General features: G+C 37.2%; 2 pseudogenes; both read left to right on the forward strand.

The window, feature by feature from the left end:
* Window positions 1-2,997: 2,997 nt before the first annotated feature.
* On the forward strand, window positions 2,998-3,632 carry LOC120442351 (annotated as a pseudogene).
* Window positions 3,633-6,136: 2,504 nt separating this feature from the next.
* On the forward strand, window positions 6,137-7,473 carry LOC120442352 (annotated as a pseudogene).

Genomic DNA, 7,473 nt, shown 5'->3' on the forward strand with positions numbered 1-7,473 from the left:
TAGCTCCCAGAGCTATCACTGACTCCACACACAAAGTTTCACCACGATCAGACCAAAATTCACTGAATTAGCCGCAAAAGAAGACCACAAAAACACACAGCGGCGCAAATGCTCTAAGACAGAAATTGGCTTACTGTCCCGATTATTTTCGCCGGTAGCCGTAACCACGTGATTGACGTTTAAAGAGTTTAGATCGATCGGTTGTTTGCATCACTCAACACAAGCAGAACTGCATCACTGCAGCATAAGACACATCGTCCACATTCAGAAGCACATCTCTGTATAGTGACTGGTCTTATTCTTTAAACAGGCAAATGTTCAGCATTCAAACTACAGGTGAACAACAGTCACAGATGTTTCCGTTATGTCCACACCTACACAGCATGTTAACAAACCGTGAAAAAAGCCACACAAAAATGAACGATTGCTGGTGAGGGTTTCTATACATTAGTATGTATGAAGGGTATGTTGTGACTTACCTTCTAAATTAAAAAGTGCAGTACTGGATGTCCACGATGTCCACGCATCAAAAAAATAAAATTGGCTACTTGATTTCACCTATCGTTGGTTATTTTTTGAACATAACACCCGCAATAAACGAGGGACAGCTGAGAAATATAACATTTGAATCCCTTTTCTCTTTTGCTCTGAGGCGTGGGGGCAAAATATCGACAACTCCATGAACATCATTTACAGTTATATTGGGTAAATGACCAAGACATCTATAGAAATGTAAATCGACGCTTAATTCATTCATTTGGTTAACTTCTTTTGGACATTAAACAGGGCGCGAATAGGACACGGAAACAAAGCTCCCACAGCAGTTTTTGCACCGGAAGTAGCATATGCTAACGTGCACATAGTCAATTGCAGAACCACATCCTTACTTGGCAGAGAGAGTGTGTTCGATGTGGGCTCGTGGCAAATAAAGTTCTTCCACTCTGACATCATTCCCGTCTCTGACCGGACGTTATTACCAGGAACAGTACCGAATCACATTTCAGAGATAGTGGTCCAGGGCGTCCGCTATAACACCTGTATTACATTACATCAAAATCTTGTTGGACAGTCTAAGACTAGCTGGGTCTGTAAAATGAGTAATATGAATTCATATTAATCAATGTATGTTCTCATCTGCTCCGCTCATGTGTTACTAATTGGATGTATTCTAATTTTCTCCATCTCAATTCTAGTAAAACTGAGGTTCAAGTGCTCGACCCAAACATTCAAAGTTAGCCAGTACATCAGTGCCCTCGCTAATAACATCTGGTTAAATCATCTGGTTAAAACCTTGGTATCCTTTTGATACCAAGATCAACACTTGAATTTTGAAAGTCATATCTCAAAGGTTACTCAGTCTTGTTTCCTTCGTCTGAGAAAAATTGCAAACAACAGCCCTTTACTGTGAGTCTATCATCTTGAACTTATAGTACACACTTTAATTTTCTCCTGTGTTGATTATTACAATTCACTATTAACGCACATCTCTCAGTTCTTTCATAGCTCATCTTCAATTAGTTCAGAACGCAGCAGCAAGGCTGCTAATGAAAACAGCCAGCAGTCCCATATTAAACCTATCCTTGCTTCCCTTCACTGGCTTCCAGTGAAGTGTGTACCCTATGCACACATGCACACACATGAGGAGAGCAGTACACAAGAGAACAGAGCACTGCTATCCGGTTGTTCAGTCTGACGTCACTGGCCGTGTCTGGGCCTAAACTCCGCTGCAGGTCCATATATCAAACGATCACTGTGGCATTACTGAGAGTTGAAAAACTGTCTAAAGTCTTTCATCTTTAATAAAATGATCAGTGTTCTGCTCTACCAGGTGTAACAATTGAGTTTAACATCCAGGCAGGCATCCATGAAAATGGAATTTATGACATTTAACGGCGTTAGAAGTTAGCAGGAAGTTAGCTCGCTAGCTTCTATCTAAATACAATATAGCATGTCCTGACTGCGGGTTTTGGAAAAAAATTCAAACGTACAGCTCTGCTATAACTTCCAACATAAATGAAGACAGAAAACTAAACAGCAGTGACGTTTGTAGGGTTACTGAAGTTTGGCTAGCTGGTATATAATGATGTGCTACGTGACCGCTAGCGACACTGCTATGTTAGCATAACATAAACAAGCTAACTTTTTTCCACTCGATAAAAGTTAACGTGAGTGTTCTCGGTGGTCAGGAACAAATGTAATCGCATGGCAGGATGCTGTAAAAGGACTAAACTTCAGCCAGGAGAACAAGTGAGATAATCCATCCACAATACGAGGTTAGTGATTCATATACTGCTGCATGGGCTGTGCTGTAGTTACATCGTAAGGTTTTAAAAACTGAGCTTAAATAAATGATTAGCAGTAATAAAAGCCGAGGGAGGTCAACGGTGATCACTGACTGTTTTAGGAGCTTTTGAGATTAAATAGAAGAAAATACAAAACATTAAACATGTTAACAACACAAAAGCCATATTAAACGCAGACTACTTTAGGCCTGGAAGTAGGATTCGTCACGTCATCACTGAACAACCGGATAAGTATCAGAGCACAAAGTTGCTCTGCTTATATTTGTAGCTAGCCTTCACAAACTAGAGGCAGCCTACACAAACAATAGAGTACAGAGAATTATAGAAGATTAAGAGAAGCTCTTTACATGGCATTGATTAACTCAGCTGCCGAGAACAACATCACCTTTGTGCGACCTGCATATTTTATAATAAGTGGTTTTATTGGCATACCTAATATTAGATATTATTTTGTCTTTCTGTGTTTTATTTACATTCTTTCAGTGGTGGGAAACACATTAGTGATGATTGTAATAACATTGGATCACATGTTGAGAAGTCCTAAATATATTGCTGTTTTTAACCTTACATTTACGGACCTGTTAAGTAGCTCTGCTTTGGTTCCAAAGGTTGTTGACATTTTTCTGTTTAACCATTATTATATTTCCTACAATGACTGCTTGACTTTTATGTTTTCAGCTTTACTTTATATGCGATGCAGGCTTTTAATCTGGTTGTATTGTCCTTTGACAGAGTCATGGCTATCATGTACCCTCTGCACTATCAAATGAGAGTGAGCCACAAGCTCATTTTGTCTTTGATTGCTTTTTTCTGGCTTCTTGCCATAACTCTTACACTCATTGCAGTTGGCCTTCTCACCAGACTTTCCTTCTGTCAGTCTGTGATTATTCAGAGCTACTATTGTGATAATGGTCCTATGTATCGTCTTGGCTGCAATGATGCTACCCCTAATTATATATTTGCTGCTTTGGCAATAGTTCTTGTTCTTGGGTTTCCACTGGCATTTATCGTGGGAAGCTACTGCTGTATCGGTTATTCTTTGTCAAAAATTTCTACATTTAGGAAAGAGTGAAAGCTTTTAAAACCTGCACAGGTCACCTTTCATTAGTGGCAATTTATTTCCTTTCTGTTATATTTGTGTATGCTTTTGGGCGTGTAATACATCCAAATGCAAGGATCATAAACCTTTCTATTGCCACTGTATTGCCTCCCATGTTAAACCCAATAATCTATGTTCTTCAGACAGAGGAGATCAAAGAATCATTGAGAAGATTGTTGAAAGCTAGAGTGCAGGCTAAATTGGAAGTGTTTAGATTTAAACCTTTGTAGTTCCCGATTTCTATTCTTTCATTCAATTTTATTTCTTTTAAGTTTACTATGTAGGTGAAGTATTTCATACACAGTATTGCAGCCTTTTATGCAGCCAAAACATCAAGATTTCATTTGGAACAATAAACAATATAACTACTTTATTCACCGAAAAGCAAAATGATCTAAAAACGTTACTGTCAGAATAAAATTGACAAAAGACAGCCACAGCCAAGAACCGTAATAAAGGACATTTATTCTTGCAAGGGAGCAAAAGCATCAAATACAAGGTTTCATATTAGATTTTGTCAATTCCACCCTCCTTTGCCTTAAAACTGTCACAAAATAAATTTTTCTTTCTACAGGCATCTCACGGGTACAGTTATGAGTGTGTGTGCTGTAGTAAATAGATATTGAGTAGATAATTGAGTAGTATAATATGATCACATTTTTTGCAACTTGGGTGTACTTCCAGGCACCGAGTTTATCTCTGACTATAATGCAGCTCTCGCTAATTAGAACATTGTATAACATATTTTTTTACCCATCAGTTAAGCACGAAAATCTAAAATGTCACAACAACAAAATAAAATAATAAAAAATGTAAATAAAATAAAATAAAATAAAAATTTAATAACATAGAGTAGCAGCAGTCTCGCTATTCCTCATTTGTATTACTTTTATGGTACAGGTATAGGCTCTTAATTACTCATTCTTCTTCATGCATACTGTTATTGTATGTGTGGTTGTGCATTCAAAAAGAAGCACCTAAATCCACTAATAGTAGATAAGTTTGTGTTTTAAGTAGAGATGGCACGATACCACTTTTTATGTCCGATACCGATACCGATATCATAAATTTGGATATCTGCCGATACCAATATGAATCCGATATAGTGTGTTTTTAATCAATAAAACTGTTTTTTTAATATCTTGCTGCATTTTGTATAAGTTCATACTCAAGTTTAAATAAACAATAACACTAAAGCTATTCTGTTATACCTGTATGTAAAAAATACACTGCACCCAAAATATTTCATAGTTCAGCAACACTGATCAATCTAATAAACTTAAACCTACTCCATCCTCCCTATTCTGGTATTTTAAAGAGTATTTAGCAGAAATATTAAGCAACCTAACTAATAGGGTTGCAAACTCCCAAAAAAAAAAAAATAGGGAACCACCCCCACCCTCCACCTCATGATGCTTAATCGATGTAATCAACTTTAATTTGATGCAGGGTGAAAAAAAATGCACAGAATTAAATTATTTTTCAAGAATAATTAAATAGATTCAACATCTTTCTTCAACAGAATTGCAGACTGCACAGATGGTACTTTCCAAACGGAAAAAGTACTATAGCTTACTAGGGTATATTAGACTTAACAGTTACTATATACAGTAATGGACTTCTATACATTTTACATCAGATTAAAACTTTGGGTGTAAGATTCAGATAATTATTTATTAAAAGCTAGACATTTTAAATGAGAATAAGAAAGAAAAGTATGTCTTTGTGCCCCTTTTCCTGTTAATGCCCTATCGGCCCCCTGGCTAAACTTTGCTAGATCCGCCCCTGCACAGTTACCAGCCGTCAGCTACGTAGAAAAGGATCCTGGTGTAGAAAGTAATATTAAATAAAAATTCTAACAGCAGCTTATCAAGTTTAAACGTGCTGCTGTTGTTCAGTCGCTGGTTTCCTCTTTCTGGTGCAAAGTGGGCCAAAAACAAAGAAGAGAGACGGACTCGCGACAGAAAAGCCGATCAGCTGATCATTAAGCAGTTTCACGATTGAAGTAGCAGCAGGAAGGTGAGGGAGGAAGAGAGAGGCAGTCGCTCCATATATCGGTTGTTAAGTTTAACATGGGAACGCTTTACAAACATTCAGAGATGAACTTACACACTTGCTTTACTTCTCTCTGGGATAACTTCCTCGGAGATGAAATGCTGGTTTGGTAGCGAGGCTACAAATACACACAGCCGCTCTATCACGTGACGCATACTGCTCCGACGTGCTACGGTTATGAGCCGAGTTACGCCGTCTCGCAAGTTTTGTGAGGTGGTTTTTTTTTTATATTTAATGTATCGGATTACATTTTTAATTTCTCACCGATATCCGATCCAGTAATTTACGTCAGTATCGGACCGATACCGATACGTAATATCGGATCGGTCCATCTCTAGTTTTAAGTGCTGACCAGGTTTATAGAAGCCTACATTGGACTGTATTAAAATGATGATATAAAATGGGGAAACTTCACCTGAGTGTAAATACAAATGAAAATCCAAAAGTTTAATGTTCTTTGGGTATACTTCTGTAGGTGTTCTATATCATATAAATGCTTCAAATTCAGTTTTCAAAGTCATAGCATTCAATTCCCTTAATTTATTTATTTATTTATTTATAAATAAAACATTCAAACACTCATACACACCCTTGATGGCTGCCTCTCAAAATGTTTTTTTGAAATGATTTGTTTTCTGTCTGACTTTATGGATATTGGGTATTTGTTATGGAAACAAACATGATTAAGCAAGTAAGCCTGTATGAGAGGATTTAAGAATTACACACACACACACACACACACACACATACATATAGTCTTCTTATTATTAGCAGTTATTAGTTTGAATAATCAGGTGACTGAACTGAATATAATGTACATTTTACACACCATGGAAATATTGTAGGAAAAACAGGTTGCAGAATACACTCATGGGATCATGCCTGAAGATAAATATTGAGGGGATCTGCAAACAGTTAAAGCATGCAAGAGCTTCATCATCTGGTGTACTGCATGTGCATAACAAAACCCAGTCAGCCAGTGCTGCCACCTGTCTCATCAGCACTTGGGCAACATAAGCTTGGCAGAAATCTTACAATGGACTTTTTAACTCTGCACTTGGGAAAAATATCACTTTTTTGCGTCCTGCATTTTCATTATAAGTGGATTTATTGGCATTCCTAATATCAAATATTATTATGCCTTTCTGTTTTTTGTTTATATTATTTCTGTTCTGGCAAACACAGCTGTCATGGCCGCAATATATTTGGATCACAATCTAAGAACACCGAAATATATTGCAGTTTTCAATCTTGCATTGGTTGATCTGTTAGGTAACTCTGCTATGGTGCCAAAGGTTCTCGATATCTTTTGTTTAATCACCCCACATTTCCTATAATGACTGCTTGGCATTCCTGTTTTTCTGCTATGTATTCCTTTCAATGCAAGCTCTAAATCTGGTTGCACTGTCATATGACAGAGTTATGGCGATCGTTTACCCACTGCATTATCAACTGAAGGTAACTCACAAGCTTATGTTCTCTTTAATTGCCTCTTTCTGGGTGTTTGTCATTATTGTTATACTTATTGCAACTGGCCTTCTTACAAGGCTTTCCTTCTGTGAGTCAGTTGTTATTAAAAGCTATTTCTGTGACCATGGTCAGATATACCGGCTTGCATGCAATGATTTTACACCTAGCGATATAACTGCTTGGATTTTGCCAGCTCTTATTCTTTGGCTTCCTCTTACAATTGTGTTGTTGAGTTATCTGTTTATAGGCTATGCTTTAGCTAAAGTAGCCACAGTTCGAGAAAGAATGAAGGGCTTTAAAACCTGCACAGCTCATCTTTCATTAGTGGCAATCTATTTCCTCCCAGTATTAATCACATTTATTCTACGTGCAAATATAGAGCCAAATGCCAGAATCATAAACCTGTCTCTGACCTCAGTCTTTCCTCCAATGCTGAACCCTATCATATATGTTCTTCAGACACGAGAAATCAAAGAATCTCTAAAAAAGTTAAAGGGAAGAATCACAACACACTACAAAAATAGAAAAGTCAAATTTAAAAAGTAA

This window comes from Oreochromis aureus, linkage group 10 (genome assembly GCF_013358895.1).
Source record: "Oreochromis aureus strain Israel breed Guangdong linkage group 10, ZZ_aureus, whole genome shotgun sequence".
Lineage (NCBI taxonomy): Eukaryota > Metazoa > Chordata > Actinopteri > Cichliformes > Cichlidae > Oreochromis > Oreochromis aureus.